The sequence below is a fragment of the Capsicum annuum genome, chromosome 1, assembly GCF_002878395.1.
Source record: "Capsicum annuum cultivar UCD-10X-F1 chromosome 1, UCD10Xv1.1, whole genome shotgun sequence".
NCBI lineage: Eukaryota > Viridiplantae > Streptophyta > Magnoliopsida > Solanales > Solanaceae > Capsicum > Capsicum annuum.
The window spans coordinates 116,324,715-116,351,461 of record NC_061111.1 but is presented as its reverse complement, the minus strand read 5'-3'; positions in this window follow the sequence as shown (position 1 = coordinate 116,351,461).

Here is a 26,747-nt window from a genome sequence, read left to right as displayed (position 1 = left end):
CCATTGATTGAATTTTTATATAACAATAGCTATCATTCCCGTATCCAGATGGCTCCATTCGAAGCTCTCTATGGTAGGAGATGTAGATATCCAATTGGTTAGTTCAAATTTAGTAAGGCCTCGGTCATGTGTCTTAACTTAGTATTCGACGCCCTAGAGAAAGTTCAGTTAATTTGAGAAATACTAAGGGCTGCTCAAAGTTGAAAGAAGTCTTATGAAGATATTTGTAGAAAGGATCTGGAGTCCGAGTTAGTGATTATTTATACATCAAGATCTCTCCTATGAAGGGAGTGAAGATATTTGGCAAGAAAGGAAAGCTCAGTCCCTGATACTTCGGTCTCTTCCAGATTCTCAATCAATTTGGCAAGGTAGCTTATGAGCTCGAATTTCCTTCAGATCTAGCCTCAGTTCATCTAGTCTTACATGTCAGTTTTCTCACGAAGTGTATAGGTAATCCAACAGTCGTAGTCCTTATTCAGAGCATAGATATTCAGAACAGCCTCTCTTATGAAGATATTCCAGTTGAAATCTTAGACTATCAGACTCGTAGATTGAGAAACAAAGAAGTCCCGTTAAGGGAGCTACATGGGAAACAGAAGCATATATGCGTACCAAGTATCATACCTCTTCCCCGCCAACTCAGATCAAGCTCAAGGTAACAGTTCTCCTTAAGCTTACTCATTTTTATGTTTAGTGTACATCACTTAGTATTCAGTCTCATGTTCATGTTCCCATGATAAACTTTGTATAAAGTACTACCACATATTCAGCCATGCATTCATGTATCAGATTAGTTATATAGTTATGCATCAGATATGCATTCTCATTGTGAGAAAACTTAGTTCTTCAGAACTTTCAATTATGCATTTCTGAATCAGTTATGCATGCATCAGATATGCATGTTCAGTATGTTATGTTCATCTTACCAGTCATGTACGTCATGAGATCATGTTCCAGTTATTTATGTTAAGCTCATGTTCAGTTTATTGTTTCCCCTCTCAGTCAGTCTTATTCGAGGATGAATGTTCTCAAGGCGAAGATATTGTAATACCCGAGCTTTTCTTACCTTGAAAATCATCTCATAGATGTTAGAACTTGCTTTGAAATAAGAATTCAGTTGTATACACATGGTACTTCCATAATTTTCACTTCCTATCATATGGGAAATTGAATAAGCTTTCCATCGATATATAATTCACCCAAATCCTACATCAGGCGAAGAGTTAGAGACTTTTTAGTGAGATAGTGTTTGACCAGAGCCTTCAGCGGGTCACGGAGATAGCTCAAATGGTAATTGTCAAATTCCAGTGTTTCATGGTGATACTAGAGCATCGCACCAAACTATCAGGTCATAGACAATGTGGCAATGCGATAGCTACGCGTTGGGCCACGATGCGATTTCCCAATTGTCAATTTCCAGTGACACAGTACGATAACGTCGCGTCGCGCCAAGGGCCCAATTCGAGAAATTTTACTAAAAATTAAATTATTTGTCCAAGGTTAAAAGGGTCTATTTTCCCCCTATATAAGAATTAAAAATACAAGATTTAACCCTTATTCATCCAAAATATTGATGTCTTTCTCAAATACTCTCAAGAAATCAAGCTAGGGTTTTCATAGAAGGCCCAATTTCAAGAAGGTTTCACCATCAATCTTCACGAAATCATGAACTATGGTATGCATACTGTTGATTCATGGAGTCCTTTCATCCATGAAGTCCACGAATCCTTTTTAACTACAAGTTATGGGTTTTCTTCATATTTTCAAACTTTGTATGTTCTCTGTCATGTTGATAAATTAGGAAATTGATTAGTATTCCATAATTTGATGATAAATTCCATGTTGGTTGATTAGTATAGATAAAGATTTACAAAATTTCATGACTAAAACCTTGTATGATGGAATTGTAATTAAAGCATGATGTTTAATTGTTGTATAATATGCTTTACATGTACTATGCCTACAATATGTTTGATTAAATGCCTCGATGAAGGAAAATTATCTAACTAGCATGATATCATGAAATCACCATGTATGTACAAGTTTATGCCTATTAAATGTTTGACGAAAGGCTTCTATGAATGTAGTATGTATTATGAAGTTAGTTAAGTCTTCAAGTAAATGATGCTATGACAGTTTCCTTCCATCTAGTCCTAGGGGTACTTTTACCCAAAATATTACCTGTGTGCCTAGATCCATGTCATGGTTTTCACGATACTCTCAGTCAAGCTATGAACTCTTAGACTTCAAATAGTCTTATGACTCGAGAAAAAAATCTCCATGATCTCATGACTCAGTTAGTTGTCAGAAATCAGTAGTATTCCATCAGCCATAAAAATTTAGTGACTCAGTCCATGCTCAGTTCAATTCAATAAATCATGTTCAGTGTCCATTCAGATGGGAGAAGGAATTAACACCGAGTGAACTCAAGGATGGGGACTCACCTGTTATACGAGGTTGTAATTCCTAGAAGCAATCTTTGTTATTCGGAACTAGGTAGCCAGCATAGGTTGAGACATCCTAGCCTATTATATGAGGGTGGATAAGGTGGCTTAACCTGTTATGTGAGGGTTCCTACCATTCTCACTAGAGTTACCTGTTATATAAGGGTTACTCATATATTGTCCTTACCAGTGGCGCAGTATTAGCACCATTCCAATCAGGGCATAGATTGGACCCCAGCTCAGCTATCATAGCACCTTTGGGGCATGTCGGTTAGATACTACTTCCCACAGTTTCATGTTACTAAATCAAGACTGTCAGATATTTTCAATCAATTCAATAATAGAACTCAGATAGTTCTTCAGATTTCAGGACTGTCAGATACAGTCAACTCAGATACAGTATGGAACTTAGATAGTTACATCAGATTTAGGAATGTCAGCTATAGTCACCCATGTTATCAGCATTATTCAGATATAGTCCTTCATGTTATCAGTTACGAATATGTCACGTTATCAGTATATAGACTCAGAAATTATGAAATCACATAGTCAGTTACAGTTAAGTATTTATGCATGTATTCTCATGTTCATGTTATACAATCAGTTAGCATTATTCATGCATGTGAACCATTGCATATAGCCTACCTCACATGTATACTCGGTATATATGTACTGACATCTTCGTGCTATGGTGCTTTCTTTTTATGTTATACCATAGGTTCAGAGACACGCATTCCAGATCAGCAGTAGATTCCAGATTCAGCAATTAGAGTAGAAGTGAGTCCTCATCCTTCAAGGAAATAATGATTTTCTAGTATCTCATTGATTAGATTATTAGTTGGAGTTAGTTAGGGACATACCCCATCAACTCCTTATTCAGATTCTTCAGATAGTAGAGGCTTTCAGACTAAATACTGACTAGATACAAATTCTCATATTCTAGACTTCCATTTTATTTTGGGTATTCTATTACTCCACACAGATGTTTTGTTATTCAACTATGTTCATGATTGAAACTTATGGCCTTTCAGTGCGTGTTTTCGCATTATTATGTTATCTTATGCAGTACACAAGTACAAATATCAGTTATGGGTTAGCTTGTGGTCCCTTGGGTCATGAGCACCATGTAGCATTCTGGTTTAGAAAATCAGGTCATTACAATTCATGTCTTCAATTGTTAATTACATTCTTGTGATTATGATTATGACTAAACGTGGCTAAACGCTCACTTTTTGGGGTTAAAGCTAAGAACATGAGTACTATTGTTTTGAATTGATTTCGTTTAACTTGCTTATCATATTTGGTTGCTAGTTTATCCTTATTTTAACTATTTTGATGATTGATCAACTTTAGAATACATATATTGTAAACCTTGTGACTCAGGAGAGGGAATAGGAAGTAGAAGGTGGAGATAAACAAAGTAGGGTTCTTATTTCATTATAAAATAAGTAATTTGATTTAGCATCTAGGATAGGAATATACCTAGAAGCCTTACTTGATTCACATGTAGGATAATAGCTTAAATAACTTAATTGGATTATTACATCCTTGCTCAATGATATAGTTGTAATGTCAAAATTAGGTAAACGGTTAGAGTCCGGGAGTCCATGATCATGCAATTAACCCTAAGAATCAACAACCAAGATAAGCGAGTTAATAAATAAAGTCAATAACATAGTATGATTTTCTGAAGTGCTTTAACCCTAGGCTTTCTCCAATGATTGTCTTAAGACCTTTATTTTATGCATTGTTTATTTTACTTGCAATGTACGATATTCAAAACTCAATTTTGGTTACTCTTGCATCAATTGAATCTAAATTGTGAACTGAAATCAAATAGTTGTTAGAACAAATCCTTTTAGGATTGATATTCGGCTTTCTTGAAGGCCACTATATTACTTGGTAGACCATGTACACTTACATGTGCGCTTGTACGCTGTCAAAGTTTTGGAGCAGTTGCCAGGGACTTATAATTTGACAACTATTTTGTCTTTAGTTTTACTTTTAGATTTCTTTGGTGTTTTTATGCTTGGTCTTGGTTTTGTATTTGGAAGAAATAGGTTTTCAAAGTAGTAAGATGGCAAGATATTAGGAATTGGTTGAACCAAGCTTTGAACCCGAGCAACTCTTCCATCAACAATGGAAAAAAGCAATACTTCTCCCGCAAATTCCGCAAATCCAAGAAGACCAAGAGAATCCTACTAAAATGGCTCAAGAACAGCAATCTCGCAAGACAGTTCGCGAAGTGACCATCCCACTTCCAACAAACTTGACTTCCCCAAATCAAAGACTAGCTATTTGGGGGAACTTTGAGTTAAAGCATAAGATGGTGCATCTTCTAATCAGCAGTGGACAGTTTGTAGGGCTTTCACATCGGGATCCACAAGTCTACTTGCAAAATTTTATTGAGCTCACTGATACATTCATTCCGACTGGAGTGAATACTGATTATGTGAGGCTGATACTTTTTACCCATTCACTATTCGGGGAAGCAAAGAGGTGGTAGAATGCAGAGCTGAAGAATTCAATAACGATATGGGATAACTTAGCCCAAAAGTTTCTTATTAGATTCTTTCCAGCTGACAAAACTACGAAACTTCACAGTGAGATTGTGAGCTTCAAATAGAGGCTATATGAAAACCTCTATGATGATTGGGAATGGTTCAAGGCACTTCTCCATGACTGTCCACATCATTAATAGTCAAATAAGGTACTTGCTCATACTTTTGTAGAAGCACTTGATCACAATACAAAAATTTTACTATATTCAACCGCAGGCGGTCAAGCATTAGAGTTGACTTATTATAAGTTGTACACCTTATTAAACCACATAGCACAAGGGAATCTTGAGTGGAATTCGAACTCGAGAAACACAACAAAAAAATTATAAGTGTATTGGAGGTGGACCAATTTACTGCCTTATTAGCTCAGGTTTTTTTGCATTACTAAATTTGATAAATACTCAGTTTAGCAGCTTAAAAGTGGGAGCTACACAGCCTACAGTATCCGTTAATGCAAACTAGTGGTTGATGTAAGGTTTTTGGCAATAATAGTCATTCTGCAGTCATGTGTACTGCAAATTCAGAGTTGTGGTGTATGTAGGAAATACTCAGAGGCAAAATTATGGGAATTCTTACAACATGAAATGGCAGACTCATCCACTAAATCAGCCTTGGTATGCATAACAATAGCAAATTCAACAATCACAGTCACAAGAAAATCAGTCAACTAGCAACTTGGAAGATATGATGAAGTAGATTCTAACTAATCAAGCACAGTTGGCTACAGATGTAAAGAACTAACAAGCGGCCAAAAGAAGCTTAGAGTTGCAGTTGGCATAGTTTTTACAGTCACTAAATACTAGGATTCAAGGTGGTTTTCCAAGAGATACAAAAAACATAAAATAAGTTATGGCAATCACTTTAAGAAGTGGTAAAGAGCTTATTAAAGAACCTATAAAGGCAACTAAGGAGTAGATTCTAATTCGAGTCCTAAACAGGTAAATGGCTAAGTTACTGAAAAGTTGAGGAAGTTTGATTACTCAAAAGAAAAAGTTGATGAAAAGTGAAGCAGATGTCGCAACTCCCTTTCCTACACAAGCATAAAAAAGCAAAGGAGAATGCATATTTTAAGAAGTTCTTTGACACGTTCAGAGAGCTTCACATTAACCTTCTTCTTTTAGATGTTTTGAAAAATATGCCCAAGTATGCTAAGTACTTGAAGGATGTGGTTTATAATAATATAAATTTGTAGGAAGTCGAAACACTAGCACTCACTGAAGAATGTAGTTTCGTGGTTACACAAAGATGTCAAAAAATCTTAAGGATCTTGGGAAGTTTGCTCTACCCATTCAGATTGGCAACAGTAAGGTGGTTCAAGAACTTAGTGATTTAGGGGCAAGTATCAACTTGATGCCCCTATCTTTATTCAACACATTAGTCTTAAATAAGCCTAGACGGAGCTCTATACTACTGCAGATAGCTAACGGGACCATAGCCCATCCTAAAGGAGTAATAGAGGATGTCCTCATAAAGATTGGTAAATTTATTATTCCTTCTGACTTTATTATTCTAGATTTTTAGGCAGACAAACAGGTACCAATCATCTTGGGGCATTCTTTTTTAGCAATGGGTAGAGCTTGAATTGATGTGAGAGAGGGTACGCTCACAATGAGGTTGTAGGATGAAAAGGCAATTTTTAAAGTGGTACAAAATGCTTAACACACTATCCCACTATAAAGACTTATGTATGATTACTGTGATTGAAGGGGATAAGTATGGGGTGGTGGAGTCTATTCCATAAAGACCTCTTCGGACACCCGTATTGAGCACCCTAAGCCACAACTACCTAAGTCTGACATGATGCAGATTTATGAGCCTAAGAAAGCTAAAGTTGAAAAAGTTGTTGACCTTGAGATTCCAAACTCAAAAGTTCAAAAACGAATTAGAAGATGTCCTCTCAGTGTAAGGAAAAGGATGACGAAATCTAGATAAGTCATAGTTGGGTCGTACCAGACACTAAATCAGGCGTTGCTTGGAAGGCAACCTAAGTTAAGTAGGTATGTTTTATTTTTAGTTTTTTTTAGTGTTTACTTCACGTAGTTTTAGCTATTTTTGAGTCACAAGTTGATGGGAAGTTTGAGTACCAAAAACCTTGAGCTAAGAATCATGGCAAAGACTAAGTGGGGTCCTTAGACCCTCTTGATGTATGAAGATGCTACTATCTAAGCCAAAAGGCCTCAGGAAATATTTCTATCTCTACTTTTAAATTATACTTTTAGGACAAAGTAGATTTTTAAGTGTGGGGTGGGGAATTACCAATTTTAGGATCAATTTAAATTTTTTATGTGTGTGAATAAGTGAGATATTCTTGTGGATGCTATATTTAATTGCATGGTGCAAGTGGGTTTGTATGAAAAAAAAACATATTGATTTTGTGAATGACAACTTTTGGAATCCTAGGCTCATGTTTATGACTCTTGTACTTGTTGGCTTAAAATGGAGTTCATGCTATTATTTGGTTGAGAGCCTATGATGATCCTACTTGAAGTAAAGCTTGTTCCATGTGTGATGTGAGTTATTTTTATACTCCTTGTTATATGTGATATCTAAAACTTACCTGGTGTGTTTGTAAAGAGAAATAAAAAGTGTGGGTTGAGGAGATGATATAGGCATTTCTTTGGTAGCCTTATTTTATACCTTCTTTTTGACCTACCTTTGTGCATAATTCTAGTAAGCGCCACTAAGCCTTTAGCTTTTTCTTTGGCAACCTTATTTATAGGCTAATCTTTTCTTTGATAGACCTTGATTTGATCTTAAGCTCCTAGGTGCTTTAGTATAAAATTAATTAAGGAGTTGGAAAATAAGAGGAGAAAGGATAAAATTGAAGTCCTCAAAGTGATAGTTATTGGTGTGAAAAAAAAAGAAATGAGTGTTGTGGTAGGGAGTTGAGTAATAAAAAAGAATAAAAAATTGTTCAAATTGAATGATTTATGCATAAAATACTCCCATCATAGTATTGTAAATGATCTTAATAATATAGGGTGAAAAACAAAATAATGGGGATAGATAAAAATGGTGTAAATTGGTTGTTGGAGATTGGTTTTAATTGTATAAAGTGAGTTATTAAAGCTCTTAGGGAAGATAGTCACTATGATTCAAAAATAGTTCCTACTCATCCCTTAACCAACATTACAACCCGGGAAAGACCTATTTGATGTTAAGCTTCATCATTCTGATATTAGTGGAGTACTACACTAATGGGCAAGCTTATGGTTCATTATGTGTAACTTGTGAATTTCTTGTGAGAGTGAGCGTAATTTGATTCTTGTACCCATCATGTAATAAAATGCTTTTATGTGAGTGATTATGGGAAACTCTCTTGTTGTGAGAGGCACATGTTTGATGAACGTGGGTGATTTATATGATGTCTTTTATTTATCAATATGCATAAGTTTTCCACTTATTGAGTCAATTCTTGAGGTTAAGATGTTTTGGAATAGTGTTCATGAGCTTCCAATTGTATGTAACAAGCTTAGTATAGAAACTTCATTCTATGTAATAATTGTAGTACTAGCTTGAGTGTCTTGCATGTAGTGTTAGTGTAGAGTATCCTCAGTTATGATTCTTAGAGTTAAGAGTTGTTCGGGGATGAACAAGGCTTTAAGTGTGAGGTGGTGATGTTAGGTGTATTTATACACTCTAGTATTGCTATTCTAGATTATTTAGCCTTGTTTGAAGATCAATTTGTGTGCTTTATGTGTTGATAATCATATAAACAAGCATATAAGTGTTCAAGGACGTGATTTCAATGGTTAAAGGTTTTTTCAAACAAGTTTGTATTTAATTGAGTAATTTAGAGTTTAATCGAGAAAACTAGTTTTACTAGCTGGAGTTAGTTATGTGTCTAGTTGGTTTCGTGGGATTCTAATGTGTTAAAGGAATTCCCAATAGTTTGAATGTCTAATTATGAGTGGAATAACTTGTTGTTAATGTGGAAAGTTTAATTTGATTAAGTCAAAAGTTGGAACATAAAGTTGAAGATCATGGAAACTAGCCTAGTCTTAGCTCTTGTTTTGATTCATCGTTATGAATATTGTGTTGTTATTATCTCTAATTCATGGTGTGAGATTATGTAGGAAGAATTGTGAGCTGAATATGGTTATATATTGATGATATAAAGGCTGGAAATCCATTGGAAATACACCACAAGACAAGGGATGAAAGATTGAACGATAAAGACTTAACCAAAATTTTTAATGCAAATTCCAATGAGCCGGTCCAATTTAGGTGAGATGCAGTGGTTTTATGACGTGATACCCAACGCCCCATTGTGGTTTTGTTATGCATTTAGCAATGCCTCGCGTTGTTTAGTTCATGGGATAAGCCACACAACACCTTGGCTCTATCAAACTTGGCCAAAAAGTGATCCTTGTCCTACACGGCTTAGGTATCTTATGTTTTTCTATAAATACTTGTTGTACACATTAGTTATTCATCTTGGAGATCTTGGGGGACTTCTTGGACAATTAAGGGGCTGTTGCAACTTCATTTTTTAGGTTTTTCTTACTTTAATTTAGTTCATTCATCTCTTTAGTTGTTAATGGTAATATTGTGATTATGATTATGACTATGTATGACTAAACACCCTCTTTCTGGGGTTAAAGCCAAGAACATGAGTATGATTTTTTTGAACTTATTTTGTTTAGTTTTCTTATCATAGTTGGTTGCTTGTTTATCCTTGTTTTAACTATTTTAAGGATTGATCACCCTTAGAATACATATATTATCAATCTTGTGATCTCAGGAGAGGGAATAGGAAGATAAAACATGGGGATAAACAAAGTAGGGTTCTTATTTCTTTATAAAATAAGGAATTTGAATTAGCATCTAGGACAGGGATGTACCTAGAAGCCTTACTTGATTCATATGTAGGATGATAGCTTAAAGAACTTAATTGTATCATTACATCCCTACTCAACGATGTAGTTGTAATGTCCTAATTTGGTAAATGGTTAGAGATTGGTAGACCATGATCATATAATTAACCCTACGAATCAACAACCAAGATAAGCGAGTTAACAAATGAACAATAACATAGTATGATTGTTCAAAGTGTTTTAAACCTAGGTTTTCTCCTATTGATTGTCTCAAGACCTTTATTTTATGCATTGTTTACTTTTCTTGCAATTTATAATTTTTAAAACTCTATTTTGGTTACTCTTGCATCAATTGAATCTAAATAGTGAACTGAAAACAAATAGTTGTTAGAAAAAGTCCCTGTGGGATCGATTTTTTTCTTTCTTAAAGGAAACTATATTACTTGGTAGACCACATACACTTGATTGTACGCTTGGGCACTATCAGTAGTTGTACCCCCTACGGGATTTTATGTTGTTTAAGCTGGGGGTAATCTAGACATTTCTCCTCTTAACTTCTTAAGACCCCACTACTTATATCATTCTTGGGATATCATTTACCCTAATATTATAATCTTCAACACTTAGAAACTCTCTCAAAATCTCTCAAGGCCCTTGGGTTAAGCACGAGCTAGGGTTTCCTACAAGGTGGTCAATTAAGGCCCATAGGGGTGATTTCTTCTCATCTTATTCTCATTTTCTTCTCAATCTAACGCAAGATACTTCTCCCTTATTGTTAGTTCCAACTAAAGGCATGTTTTATGAATTGTTTTCATGACATGAATGTTGTATGGTTTTGGGTTTTCAAATATATGTTTGGGGTTTTGGTTATAATGGTTTGGTTATGTGTTTCCCATGTTTTAATTATGGATTTACATGTATTAATGGTGGTTTGGACATTTGGTTGCATGGGAATGGTTAATTTGTACTTGGTTTTGCTTTTGGAAACACTATGCCCCCAATGTGTTTGCTAAAATGCCTATGAGAATGTTTTTACTATATTGTTGGACTTTTAATGGAACTATTACATGTACAACTTGGTAATGGAACCCTAAATGGCATAAATGATCTTGAAAAGTCAAATGGTACGGTCTGAGTGATCATGGTTGATTTAATTAAAAGCCTTAGGGGTACAAGGGAATCCCCCAAGCAAGCTAAGTAATGAACATACATGTGGGGTACATGGGAATCCCCATGCTAACTTAATAATGTAATCTATGAGTACATGGGAATATCTTCTTCTCTAAAAGGTTAGGTAAGGACATTGCTTGCAAACTATAGTCGCTATGACGATACCACCACTTATAGCCTTGGTTAATAATACATGGAATGGTGGTCTTAGTTATACGGTAATGGTTTTAATTGGTCAATAATGGTGGGGTGTGATAGCTAACCATGAAGGTGTGAGTCTAATAGATGGATACTGGAAACTCATATTTGCTGATATAAGGATTGGTCATGATGAACATATGGGGTACATAGGAATCTCCTAAGTAATAATTATATATATGTATCATGGAGAGCGAAGTGTACTTAGGAACCCCTATTCTTATGGTATCTTCTGTTCATGAGGCTACACACATCGGGGCCTCTTCAGAGGGTTGCACTGGACCCACATAGCCCATGGGTGGTTCTAGGATGGTTAAGCTAAACATACTGAGGTTAATGTTTTAAATGCATATTAAACCCAATTCCCTTTCCCAGCATGGTTATATATATGTATGTATGTATGTATGTATGTATGTATGTGGTTGTGAATACATATGGTTAGTTTACTTGGCTTTAAAGGTTTGCATTATTATTTCCTTATCCTGAGTACTTACTAGCGATCACTCGCTAACCCATCTTTCGGCGGTCGTATCCCCACATGATGCAGGAATCGACCATTCAACTCCTCCTTCTTAGTGATCAGATTTGGGATCAGCTATTGGATTGAAGTGGTAAGTTTTCATATTTTGGAAGGCTTCATTTCATATCATGGATGTCTTTACATACTTTGGTCATTTTATAGATATTGGTTTTGACTATGGTTAGGGGCATGTACCAACCGTATACTATTTTTCTTTTCGATAGAGGCTTTGTGGAACTACTATGTGTTGGAATGGGAGGTGTCAGTATTATAGTGTCAGCCTTAGTATTGGAATTGGTATTGGGGATGATACCATTTGACGAAATTTATGATTGTTCTATCCATTTATGTTATATTATGGACAGGAACTTGGTTATTATATTAATTTGGTTAAGGTTGTTGGTTGGCATTAGATGATTGGACTTATTTGGGTTGGTCACAATTATAAACCTATCCTAGAGTCTAGGATTGTAATTAATACTATCTTGTTATACATGCGAAATTCATCCAACTCAGAATATGCATATTGGGAGGTTAGGTTGGATAACGGGGGTGGTCCCCTATCCTAGATGGACTTGGGATGTCCATTACGACAAATCCCTGGTTCAGGTTATGTCATTTCCTCCCTTGAAACTTTACCCACTACTTAAAAATATACTAAGCACCTCTTTTTTCATCAATTATCAAATCAAAAATATACTCTCTCTCCTCTCTAAATCCCAAGTCAAGATAAAACTAGATTTTATAAGGAATTCAACCTCCAGCTTCAAACTTTGGATTTTCTTCTAGTTCTTTGGTATTTTAGTCATGTATCTCTTCCCTAAACTTGTATTTTTCATTATGGCATAAATTGATCCAAATATTATGTGATTTAATGGTTGCATTTGAACTTGGGTTTAGGGCTTTTGATTGATTATTACTTGAATAGTTTTCCCCATACTTTAAACATGTTATTCATGCTTGACTTAATAGTTTTGGGGCTAAATTGGGGCAATATGTTAAGGTTTGGAATGGGGGCATAGGTTTCCCTAAATTGATGAATTATTGGATGAAATATTTACATTAACCTCAACTCATTTTATGAACTAGTTTTGACTATGGCTATATTACATAATTTTACTTGTCCTTTTTAACTACTGTATTGCACTTAAGGGTAAATGGATAAAGTAGTTTTAAAAGGCCTTGGTGGGATCTAATGGTTAATGGATTGGTTATGGTGTAATAGAAATTAGCTTGCAAGCATAACTGGTATGATGATACCAAATGGTAAATGCCTTAATATGAGACTCTTTGGTTTATGGTTGGGATTATGTGCAAAGTGATTTTAATTTGGGCTTAAAGGGGGTTGTGTAGCTCACCGTGAAGGTAAAGGTCCCAAGGGGACCAATACTAGAAATCACGTTTGCCAGTGTGGGATTCTATATGACTGAGTGCTTTGTTTACACAGTTTACTTTTGGGATGGCTAGAGCCTTAGTGTCTTTTGCCCTTCTTCAAATATCCTCAGTCCTATGGCTAACATGCATTGAGGCCCTTTCAGTAGGGGAGCTGAACCCATAGCCTGTGGGTTCTCTTAGGACAGATAGAGCTACACAGTCTAGGTTAATGGTTTTAAAATCTCATGTTCAAGACCCTTTACCCTATACCAGCATCTTATATATGTATATATATATATATATATATATGAATATGTGCATATAGTTTTGGCTGATTTTGGACATGACATTATTTTATCACTTCCCTGAGTTACATGCCAGTGCTTATCCCACTGACCGTTCCTAGATGCTACATTATTTCAAAATTTAGGGTTCGAAAGGTTTTCTGTTACTCTTGTATAGCATTAGGTGGTGTGGTATGTCATTTGATTTGTTGTGAAGTGGCAAGCCTCCATCTTTCAAAAAGTCCTGCTATTTTCTTAGGGTTTTTTTAGATTTTGGAAATTGCGACTTTTCTTTGTCATGGTGGGGTTCATATCTCGGCCTAGTTTGGTATTCTAGTTATAGATGCTCGAAATTTGATTTCAAAAAGTGACTGTATCATTTAGTTTGAGTTAAGGATTCTAGTTTAAAAAGTCCTTCACTGCATTCTATCTCTATGGTTAATGAATTTTCTGAAGTCTTTCCTGATTATCTTCCTAGAATTTCTCCTAATAGGGAAATAGATTTTGGGATCAATCTTCTACCTGATACCTGTCCTGTTTCTATTCCTCCTTATAAGATGGATCCGACGAAACTAATGGAACTTAAGGAGCAGTTAAAATATCTTCTTGATAAGGGTTTCATTCATCCTAGTATTTCTCCATGGGGTGCTCCCATTAACTTCGAATGTGTATAGATTATCATCAATTGAATAAGGTAACAATGAAAATAAGTACCTTTTTTGTAGGATTGATGATCTTTTTGATAAACTTTAGGGTGCTAGATGCTTCACCAAGATTAATCTCCATTCGGGCTATCATCAGCTAAAAATTAAGGAGGTTGATATTCCCAAGTTAGCTTTCCAATCCCAGTATGGCCACTATGAGATTTTGGTTATATTATTTGGATTGACTAATGCTCCAACTGCTTTCATAGTACATATGAATTGGGTTTGTAGATAATTCCAGGATTTCTTTGTTATAGTCCATTAATGACATCTTGGTGGACTTAAAGAGTGAAGAAAATCATGCCAATCACCTCTGAATTGTATTGCAGACTCTTAAGGATCAGAAGTTGTATGCTAAATTTTCTAAGAGTGAGTTTTAGTAGAATACTGTGACTTTTCTTGGGTATGTTGTTTCTAGTGAAGGTATAAAGGTGGATCATAGAGGGTTGAGGTAGTTAAGAAGTGGCCTAAACACACGACTCCAAACGATATTAGGAGTTTTTTAGGCTTGCTTGGTTATTATAGGAGTTTTGTAGAAAGTTTCTCTCCTATTACTTCTCCATTGACAAAGTTGACTCAGAAAAAAGTGTAGTTTTTGTGGTCTGATGCTTGCGAGGGTAGTTTTGAGAAGCTGAAGGATAAGTTGACTTTGGCACTAGTTTTGACCCTGCCCGAGGGTACTAAGTGGTTTATTGTGTATTGTGATACATCCCATGTGGGATTGAATTGTGTTTTGATGCAACATGGTTAGGTAGTAGCCTATGCTTCCGAGCAGCTTAAGGTTCATGAAATGAATTACCGACTCATGATTTAGTGTTAGCATCTGTGGTCTTTTCCTTGAAGATTTGGCATCATTATTTGTATAGGGTGCATGTGAATATTTATCCAGATCGTAAGAGCTTGCAGAATATGTTTATGCAAAAGGAATTAAATTTCAGGCAGATATGGTATCTTGAATTGCTTAAGTACTTGATGTGAGTCTCCACTACCATCTAGGTAAAGGTAATGTTATTGTTGATACTCTTAGCAGGTTGTTTATAGGGAGCTTTTCTCATGTGGATGAGGATAAAAGAGGGTTGGTGACATATATTCAAAGGTTGGCCAACTTGGGAGCATGTCTCTTGGACTCTGAGGATGGGAAGTGATTGTTCAAGAAGTTGTTAAATCATCTTTTGGTACAGAAGTGGAAGCGAAGAAGGCTTTGGATCTCATCCGTATACAAATTAAGGATGATATGGGCTATAAAAACGTTATGACTTTCAATATTGTGGGAGATAAAATCTTGAGGTATCAAGAAATATTGGGTTTTCCTAATGTTGATGGGTTATGGGAAAGGATTTTAACTGACGCTCGTGAGCCTAGATATACAGTTCATTCGGGTTCGACCAAGATATATCATGACTTGAAGGAAATCTACTAGTGGAATAATATGAAAAGACATGTGGAAAATTTTGTTTCTAAGTGTATGGTTTGTCAGCAAGTCAAGATGGAGCACTTGAGGCTGAGTGGTATGTCTCAAGAGATAAAGTTGGCCATGTAAAAGTGGGCGATGATTAATATGGATTTCACAACAGGTCTTCTGCTATCTCAAAATCTGTATGATTCTATTTGGGTCATTTTGGATAAGATGACTAAGTCTGCTCACTTTCTGCCTATGAGGACTAACTATTCTGGAAAAGATATGCTAAGTTGTTCATTTAGAATATAGTCAAGTTGCATAAAGTGCCTGCATCCAACATTTTAGACTGAGGTATGCATTTTTCTTCTCACTTCTATGTTTATTTTAGAAAGGTTTAGGTACTTAGGTAAACCTTTCACCCTTAAATAGATGGACAAGTGGAGTAGACTATTCAAACTTTGTAGGATATGCTGAGGACCTGTGTGATTGATAGTAAGGGATTTGGGTAAATCATTTGCCTCTTATTGAGTTTGCGTATAATAATAGTTACCATTATAGCATCGAAATGGCTCCTTTGGAGGCTCTCTATGGTAGGAGGTGCAGGTCTCCTATTGGATGGTTTGAGGTTGGTGTGACAAGGTTATTTTATCCTAACTTAGTTCATCAAGGCATGTAGAAAGTAAAAGTGATTAAGGAAATACTTAAAACTTCTCAGAGTCACCAAAAGTCTTAAAAGGATTGGAGGCAAAGGGAGTTGGAGTTTGAAGTTAGTGATCGGGTGTTCTTGAAGGTATCTCCTATGAAAGGAGTCATGAGATTTTGAAAGAATGGGAAGTTCAGTCCTGGTTATGATGGCCCATAAAAAATTGTGAGGAGAATTGGAATGCTGCTTATGAGTTGGATTCCCTTGTGAGTTTAGGTTCTATTCATCCTGTTTTCCATGTGTCTATGCTGAATAAGTGTGTGGGTGATCCTTATTTGATAATGCTTGTTGAGGATGTTGGTGTGATGGACTCCTTGTATTGTGAGGAAGTTACGATTGAGATATTGTTTAGGCAGATTCATAGATTGAGGACTAAGGATGTAACTTCAGTAAAGGTGCTTTGGAGGAATCAAAAGGTGGAAGAAGCTACATGAGAAGATGCAGAATATATTAGGGACAAGTATCTATTCTTGTTCCCAACTTTGGATGCAAATTTTGAGGTATGAGTTTCATTTCCCTCTTATTTCATTTTGAATTATTTTTTGGGTTTTCGTTACATTCTTTCCATTATCATGCCAAAGGTTCCCTAAGTTTTCCTTCAGAGACAAATGATCCTGAGGGGGGGATAATATAATACCCCAAGTTTTTGGACTCTGGAATTTCTTAAGTGTTGACAAGACTTCCATGACTATGACTTAAGTGATGAGTCATTATCACTCATAACGAATAATCATAGTGTTGGACTCATTGTCTTGCCAGTGCGAGACGATATCATAAGTCATAAAGTTACACAACAAGAAGTGATGAGTGACTTTTTTTCATAACAGTGGAGGGAAAGGATTTTGATCTCTACGTCATGAGTCCAGCCAACGACTTATGGTCAGACCTCACGAGTCGTTACTTGAGTCATGACAATTGGAAAAAAATTTCCTACATGTTTTAATTAAGGTTATTTTGGTCTTTTCCCCTCTTGACACTTTACCCATGACTTAAAAACATACTAAGGACCCTTTTTTCCATCAGTTATCAAATTAAAAATATACTCTTTCCTCTCTAAATCCCAAGTCAAGAGAAAACTAGGTTTTACAAGGAATTCTACCTCCAAGCGTCAAACTTTAGATTTTCTTCTAATTCTTTGGTATTCCAGATATGTCTCTCTTCCCTAAACTTGGATTTATAATTATGGCATAAATTGATCCAAATATCATATGATATAATGGTTGGGTTTGAACTTGGGTTGAGGGCTTTTGATTGATTATACATGAATTTTTTCCCTATGATTTAAACATGTTATTCATGCTTGACTTAATGGTTTTGGGAATGAATTAGGGCAATATGGTATGGGTTGGAATTGGGGGCATGGGCTTCCCCAAATTGATGAATTGTTGGCTTAAAAATTTACATTAACCTCAACACACTTTATGAATTAGTTTTGAATATGGATATATTGTACTAAAGGCTAAATGGATAAAACGGCTTTAAAGGCCTTGGTGGCCATGGTTTTTTATTAAAACGGAACTTGGGAGTCTAATGGTTAACGGAGTGGTTATCGTATAGTGGAAATTATCTTGCAAGCATAATTGGTATGATGATACCAAATGGTAAATGCCTTAATATGATACTTCCCAGTTAATGGTTGGGATTATGTGCAAAGTGATTTTAATTTAGGCTTAAAGGGGATTGTGTAGCTCACCGTGAAGATAGAGGTCCCAAGGGGACCAATATTGGAAACCACATTTGCCAGTGTGGGAGTCCATATGATTATGTGCTTGGTTCACACATTTTATTTTTGGGATAGCTAGAGCCTTGGTATTTTTAGCCCTCCTTCAAATTTACTTGGCTCATGCAGCTATCACGCGTTGGGGTCCTTTCAGTAGGGGGAAATGAACCCATATAGGCTATGGTTTCCCTAAGGATGGATAGAGCTACATAATCCAGGTTAATGATTTTAAACTCTCATGTTCATGACCCCCTATCCCGGTATCTTATATATGTATATATATATATATATGAATGTATGTGTGCATGTGTTTTTGGATGATTTTGGACATGGTATTATTTTATCACTTTTATTGAGTAATATGCATGTGCTTATCCCACAGACCATCCCTGGAAGATGCTTTTGATCATATATATCCATTGACTATGCAAAGATAGCATAATCTGGCACCAGGGTTATCTCAACATTTTAAATCTATTGACCACACAAAAGACGATGCGGTCTAGCATTAAGGATATTTTAGCATTTTATATATCAACATTTGAATGCATCAACATATCAAGTTGAAAAAGAAAATGATCTACAGGGACGTCTTTAAGTCAATACTAGAAGGCTGACGGCATAATAGATTTCCTAGAAATTGAAAATCTGAGGGTCGTTTATAAGCCATAATATTCAAGATAGGATAGTGTGCATGATTACCCATGATTTGATAGTCCATGGGTCATCCATAAGTTGAAACAATATCTTAACCAAATAGTATGCGAGAATAAATTTACAACTCGAAAGTTATCCGTAAGCGACAACTAAATATTTACCGATTAATGAGCAAGATCACCAAAATTCATGGTCTGGGTGTTCTCTATAAGTCGCGACATCCAAGATTGATTATGTAAAGTATTACCCAAAGACTGTCAATTTGAGAGATATCTATAAGTAGCATTGCATCCAAGGTAGGATAATGTACAGGATAACTTGAAAAGCTAGTAGCTTGAAGGAAATATGTCAAACATCTCTTATCCAAGGTTGGATAATATGCAAGATCGCCTAGAAAATCATCAACTCAAAGAACGTCTGTAAGCTATATAATATTTGACGTCGAGTAATATGCAATATTACCCAAAGATTAAAAAATTCAAGGGATATTTATGATTCATATCATGATAGAAGATGCACAAGACTTACTTGATGATTGCATGCAAAGGCATTGTAGATAGCTAAGAAGGTTATCATATCTAACAAAAGATCAAATAGTTATAGGGACCGTTCAACCCAAAATATTATCGGTAACCAAGAGGGCCACCCTATTTTGAAAATAGAGTCAATTTCCAAAGTTCCATCATATCCAACAACTGAGATGGTTTTTATGCCTATATGATGTTGGGTGTATTTATGCACCTTAGTGTTGCTATTCTAGCGTAGTTAGTCTTGTTATGAGGAAAATTTGTGTGCTTTATTTGTTGATGATTATTATGAGGAAAATTCGTGCACTTCGTTTTTAGGGTTTTTATTCTTAAACTTCAATTTTTTAATTGTTTTGATTATGTTTTTTTAATTTCTTTGATTATGTATTCAATTTTTCGGGTCATGATTATGTTTATTAGTGGCTAAACACCCACTTTTCGGGGTTAAATCCAAGAACATGACTACTATCGTTTTGAATTGATTTTGTTTGATTTGCTTATCATATTTGGTTGCTTGTTTATCCTTGATTGAACTATTTTAAGGGGTATATAACCTTAGAGTACACATATTGTTGACCTTGTGATCTTGGGAAGGGTAATTGGAAGATCGAACGTGGGGATAAACAAAGTGAGGTTCTTATTCTTTTGTGAAATAAGGAATTCGAATTAGCATCTAGGATAGGGATATACCTAGAAGCCTTACTTGATTCACATGTAAGATGATAAATATGCGCACTTAATTGGATTATTACATCCCCACTTAATGATGTAGTTGTAATGTCCAAGTTAGGTAAATAATTAAAGGTCGGGAGGCCATGATCATGCGATAAATTCTACGAATCAACAACCAAGATAAGCAAGTTAAGGAATGAAGTTCAATAGTGTAGTATGATTGTTCGAAGTGCTTTAACCCTGGGATTTACTCTATTGATTGTCTTAAATCTTTTATTTTATGCATTATTTACTTGCGTTTAGTTTTACAAATCTCCAAACTCTTTTGGTTACTTCGTATCAAGTTAATCCTAATAAAAGAACTAGAATTTGATAGTTATTGGAACAAGTCTCTGTGGGATCGATACTTGGCTTTCTTTAATGCCACTTTATTACTTGGTAGACCACATACACTTGCGTGTTCGGTTGGACACTATCAAGTTTTTGGCGCTGTCGTTGGGGCTGTCAAAACCTTCATAGTACCCAAGAGCACACGCAAGTGTACGTGGTCTATCAAGTAATATAGTGGCCTTAAAGAAAGCCATGTATCGATCCCACAAAGATTTGTTCCAACAACTATCAAATTCTAGTTCACTTATTAGGATTAACTTGATACGAAGTAACCAAAAAGAGTTTGGAGATTTGGAAAACTAAACATAAAGTAAACAATGTATAAAATAAAAGACTTGAGAAAATCAGCAGAGTAAAGCCCAGGGTTAAAGCACTTTGAACAATCATACTACGCTATTGAACTTCATTCGTTAACTTGCTTATCTTGGTTGTTGATACGTAGGGTTTATTGCATGATCATGATCTCCCAACCTCTAATCGGTAACCTAAATTGGACATTACAACTACATCATTGAGCGGGGATGTAATAATACATTTAATTGCATATAATTATCATCCTACATGTGAAGAAAGTAAGGCTTCTAGGTATATCCCTATCCTAGATGCTAATTCGAATTCCTTATTTCATAAATTAATAAGAACCTTACTTTGTTTATCCCTACATTTGATCTTCCTATTCCCTTTTCGAGATCATAAGGTCAACAATATATGTATTTTAAGGCTAGATGCTCCTTAAAATAGTTTGAACATGGATAAACAAGTAACCAAATATTATAAGCTAATCAAACGAAATCAATTTAAAATGATAGTAGTCTTGTTCTTGGCTTTAACCCCAGAAAAGGTGCATTTAGCCACTAATCGACATAATAATGATCCAAACAGTTGAATACATAATCAAATAAAATATAAAACTAAAGTTTAAGAATAAAAACCCTAAAAATGAAGTGTAGCAGCCTCTCAATTGTTCCAAGACGTTCCAAGTTGTTTACAATATGTTTTACGTTATGTATTTATAGTTGGAAAGAGTCTATCCACATGTAAATGGAGGGGACGTCACCTACTTTAGTTCAATGCACTAGTGGAGGCTGAGCGCGCTCTAGTGAACCTCAATAAAGGAGGCTGTGCGGGCTTATCTACATGCCCTCTCTGGAAGTTGCTTCTAAAATTTTGACAAAGTGTTAAGTGCTCCTCCGTTTATCCATGCCTTGTGGTGTTATTTTGCCTTCAATTACAGCTTGTTCAATGTAAAAATATCATCTACATCAACTCTTCAAGCATCCTAAGACATCAAACACCATGAATTAGAGTTCAACACAACACAACATCAAGAACTACAAGCTAGAAACTCGAACGAAGCACTGTCTTGATCACTTTACGCTTTAACTTATTGTTGACTCTTGGCTCATTTCAATTGAACTTTTCACACTCTAAAAAGGTTGTTCCACTAAAAAAATCCACAATAATGACATTGGTAACTCATTTACCACCTTAGAATCCATCACGATAGACTAGAACAACACCTAGCTCAAGCTAGTAAAACTAGTTTTCTCGTCTAAACTCTATTTGAATGATTTAAGTCCAAACTTGTTTGAAACCACTATTAAACATTGTAATCACACACTTGAACACTTAAATACTTATTATATCAGCATCAACCCATAAAGCACACGAATTATCCTCAAAACAAGATAAAAAATGCTAGAATAACAACACTAAGGTGCAAAAATATACCCAACATCACCACCCCACACTTAAAGCCTTGTTCGTCCTCAAAAAACTTCTTACTCTAAGCCATCATAAGCTGAGGAGATGCTACACTTCTACTACATGAAATACGCTCAATCTAATACTACAATGATTACCCAAAATGCAAGTTTCTACACTAAGCATGTTATATACACAATTGAAAGCTCAAGAATACTTCTCCAAAACATCCAAGCCTCAAGAATTGACTCACCTAGTTCATATACTCATGAATATTGCTCAATAAAAGACATCATACAAATCACCCATATTCATTAAATATGTGCACTCACAACAAGTGAGTTACCCACATTCACTCATATAAATGAAAATTATAACACAATGGGTACATCAAGTTACGCTCACTCTCCTAAGGAATTCACAAGTTACACATAATGAAACATAGGCTTTTTCCTTAGTGTAGTACTCTACTAATACCAGAATAATAAAGCTTGGAATCAAATAGGTCTTTATGGTTGTAATGTAGGCTAAGAGATGGGTAGGAATGATTTTGGCTTAATGGTGCCTATCTTCCCTAAGCTCTTTAATACATCAATTTTGACAATTGAGACCACTCTCCAACAACCAAATTACACTACTTTTGTTTACCCTCACTTTTTTGCTTTGCCCCATCTCATTAAGCTCACTTACATACAATATGGTGTGGGTATTATATGCATAACTTATTCATTTTGATAAAAAAAATTTTCTTTTTATTACTTAAATCCCCACCCCAACAATTATAAATTTTTTTCTTTTTTTTGAACACCAATAGCTAACACTTAAGGGCTTTAATTTTACCTTTTCCTTCCTGAATTTCAAACTCCTTACTCAGTTAATTTATACTAAAGAGCTTAGGAAATTTTGGATCATTATAAGGTCTACCAATAAAGGGGATTAGTCTACATATGAAGCTACCAAAGAATAAGTTAGAGGCTCAATGGGGTTAACTAGGATAATGCTTAAGGGTAGGTCAAAAAGAAGGTATAAAACAAGGCTATCAAAGAAATGTCTATATCATCTCCTAAACCCGCACTCTTTATTTCTCTTTACACACATACCAAGAAAGTTCTAGATATCATATGCAAAAACAAATATACAAATACCTTACACATACATGGCACATGCTCAACTTCAAGCAGGATCATCATAGACTCTTAACAAAACAATCACATGAATTCAATTAAGCCAACAAGTACAAGAGTCATAAAAATGAGCCTAGGAGTTTCAAAAGTAGTCATTCACACAATCAACATGCTCTTACAAACAAAACACTTGCACCGTGCAATCACATATAGCACCAACAAGAACATCTCATTTATTCCTAACACCAAAAAAATTCAAATTACCCTAAAATTGGGAATTTCCCTACCCCACACTTAAAAAGCTACTTTATCCCCAAAGTATACTTTAAAAGTAGAGATAGAAATACTCTATGAGGCCTCTAGGCCTAGCTAGTAGAATCTTAATAATAAAGAGGGTTCGAAGACCCCTCACTTAGTCTTCTTCATTCTCTTTAGCGCAGGTTTTCCGGTATTCAGACTTCCTATCAACCTGTGACTCAACATAAACAAACGCTAGTGAAGTAAAAACTAAAACACTAAAAATAAAACACACCTACTTAACTTGCATTTTCTCCCAAGTAGCACCTGATTTAGTGTTATGGCATGATCTAACTATGACTCAACCAAATTGGAAGACATCTTATTCATTTTTTACCTCTTGAATATGAACTCTCAAGGTCAGTAGCTTTCTCCATAATAGCCTTTTCAAGCTCATCAATCTTCATCATGTCGGGCTTAGGTGGTTATGGCTTAGGTTGCTCAATGAGGAAGTTCGAAGAGGTATTTTGTGGAATAGGCTCCACCACCCCACACTTATCCCCTTCAATCACAGTAATTATACATAAGTCATTATGATCGGATAGTGTGTTAAGTGGTTTGTACATTTTAAAAATTGTCTCTTCATCCTTCAACCTCACTATGAGTGTGCCCTCTCTCATATCAATTAATGCTCCTCCTGTCACTAATAATGGACATCCTAAGACTATAGGTACTCTTTCATCTACCTAAAAATCTAAAACAATAAAGTCAGTTGTAATAATAAACTTACCAACCTTTATGAGAACATCTTCTATCACTTCTTTAGGATGGGCTATGGTCTTGTTTGCCAGCTGTAATAGTACAGATCTTGATCTAGGCTTTCCTAATCCCAAAGTATTAAACAAAGAGAGGGGCATCAATTTGATACTTACCCCTAAATTACTAAGTGCCTGAATCATCTCACTATTGCCAATTTAAATGGGGAGAGTGAACTTCCCAGGGTCCTTAAGCTTCTTAGGCATCTTTTGAGTCACCATAAAGCTACACTCCTCAGTGAGTGTTACATCCTCCACATCCTATAGCTTAACTTTATTAGCAACCACGTCCCTCAAGTAGTTAGCGTACTTGGCCATTCCTTGCAATACATCTAAAAGAGGTAAGTTAATGTGTAGCTCTCTGAATGTGTCAAAGAACTTCTTAAAGCACGTATCCTTCTTTGCCTTTATATGCTTCTGTGGAAAGGTTGTTGTGGGATCTTCTTCACTTTTTCAGTAACTTTTTACTTTAAGTATTCAGATTTCCTCGAATTTTTAGAAACTTGGTCATTTACCTATTTAGGACTCACATCTGTAACTACCTCCTTAGGTTTCTTTGGAAGTTCTTCATGAAGCTCTTTACCACTCCTCAAAGTGATTGCCATAACTTGTTTTTGATTTTCAGTATCACATGGCAACCCACCTTGAGGCCTAGTATTTTTTGCCTTCTATATTTGACCTAACTGCAACTCCAAGCTCCTTGAAATGGTCTACTGATTGTTCATATCTTCTGTCAATCTTGATTGGGCAGCTAGAATTTGTTTCATCTTCTCCTCTAAATTTTTATTTATGGTCTGATTTACTTGAGCTTGGGGTTGCTAAAACTTCTGCTGCTGGTCGTTCCATTGTTAATTTAGTGGTTGAGTCTGCCACTTCATGTTGTAAGCATTCCCATAGTTCGTCCTCTGAACATTGCCCATAAAACATCATGGACTTAGGATTGGCATCACACATATCTGTTGAATGACCACTATTTCCACACACCAGACACTATGTGCTTGTATAATGAATTGTATTCACTGCAGCTGCAGATGGTGTAGCACCCAATTTCATGTTACGGAGTTGTATAGTCATATGATTTTGTAATGCAGCAATTTAGGCAGATACTGCAGTAAGCTGATCTACCTCCAAAAAACCTATAATCTTGTAGTAGCACTCCTTGAGTCTGAATGCCACTCTGGATTACCTTGTGCAATTCTGTTTAATAAATTATTCAACTCATCATACGTTATCTTTAGAGCTTGACCACCTGCAGCTGAATCTAGAAAAATCTTTGTGTTATGGTCAAGTGCCTCAACAAAAGTATGAACTAATACCTCATTGGACTATTGATGGTATGGACAGTCCCAAAGAAGAGCCTTGAAATGCTCCCAATCATGATACAAATTTTTGTCTGGCTTTTGTTTGAAGAACACAATCTCACTGCGAAGTCAGCAGTCTTTCCATACGGGAAAAATCAAATAAGGAATCTCCGATCTAAGTCATCCCATAATGTGATTCAATTTGTCAACTCAGCATTCAACAACTTCTTTACTTCCCCCAACAGTGAGAAGGGGAATAGTGTTAGCCTCATTTATTTAGTTGATACACCCGTAGGGATTAATGTGTTACTGATGTCTAGGAAGTTTCGCAGGTAGACTTGTGGATCTTCATGTGAAAGCCTGATGAACTATCGACTGCTGATTACAAGTTGTACCATATTCAGTTTGAGCTCAAAATTACCTTCAGTAGCATGTTTTTGAAATTGAGAGGTCAAATTTAGTGGAAGTGGGATTGCCACTTCTCTAACTGTCCTGTGGGATGCTTGTTCTTCATCCATGAGAGCAGGAGCGTCTTGATCTTCTTTGATTTGAGGAATTTAAGGGAGAAGGATTGCTTTTCTCCTTCTTTGATAGAAGCGTTGCTCAGGTTCGGGACTTGGTTCAACCAATTTCCAATCCCTTGCCAGCTTACTACTTTGAAAACATGTTTCTTGCAAATACAAAACTAAGACCAAGCATAAATCACCAAAGAAATCTAAAAATAAAAACTAAAATTAAAATAGTTGCCAAATTACAAGTCCCCAACAACGGCACCACTATACTATAATGGAAACCATTGTCTTCCAAAAGAAAGGACATGAAAGTACCAACACTACTAACCAAAAATAATTCATGCGAGAATATGGTAAAAAACCATCTACCCCTTAGTGAAATATGTTTATTGCTAACAATATTTATTTGAGATGTTGTTGGGAGCATCTGAGAGAATGAAAATATCAAACCAATACTACAGGTGTGGATGACTCCAAAAAGGATATAGCACAATGTTAAACTTTTTCATAGCAAACTGGGACATAGTACGAAGAGGAATATAAAACTCTCAGAACGTAAGATAAAGGATGACTTCCACTACCATCAAACCACACCATTATTAGAAGGCATCTAGGTATTTGGAATTTCTAGTTCTAGTTTCATTTTTGGGGTACTTCTAGATTGGCTCGAAAGTAACTTTTATTTGTGTCAAGATTTGAACCTGGGCCTAGCCGTGATGGGTAATCTCAAGCTCACCATGGGCCAGATACAATCCCCTTATCCTTACCATAAAAGTACATAAATATAAATAGCGGAAGCCAACCAAACCAATGATAGATAAATAATACAAAAAGAGAATGTAGAGAGTCAAAACAAGATATCTGTGTCATCCCACTCTTATCTACGAAAGCCTATAAACTAAGAATACCAACTA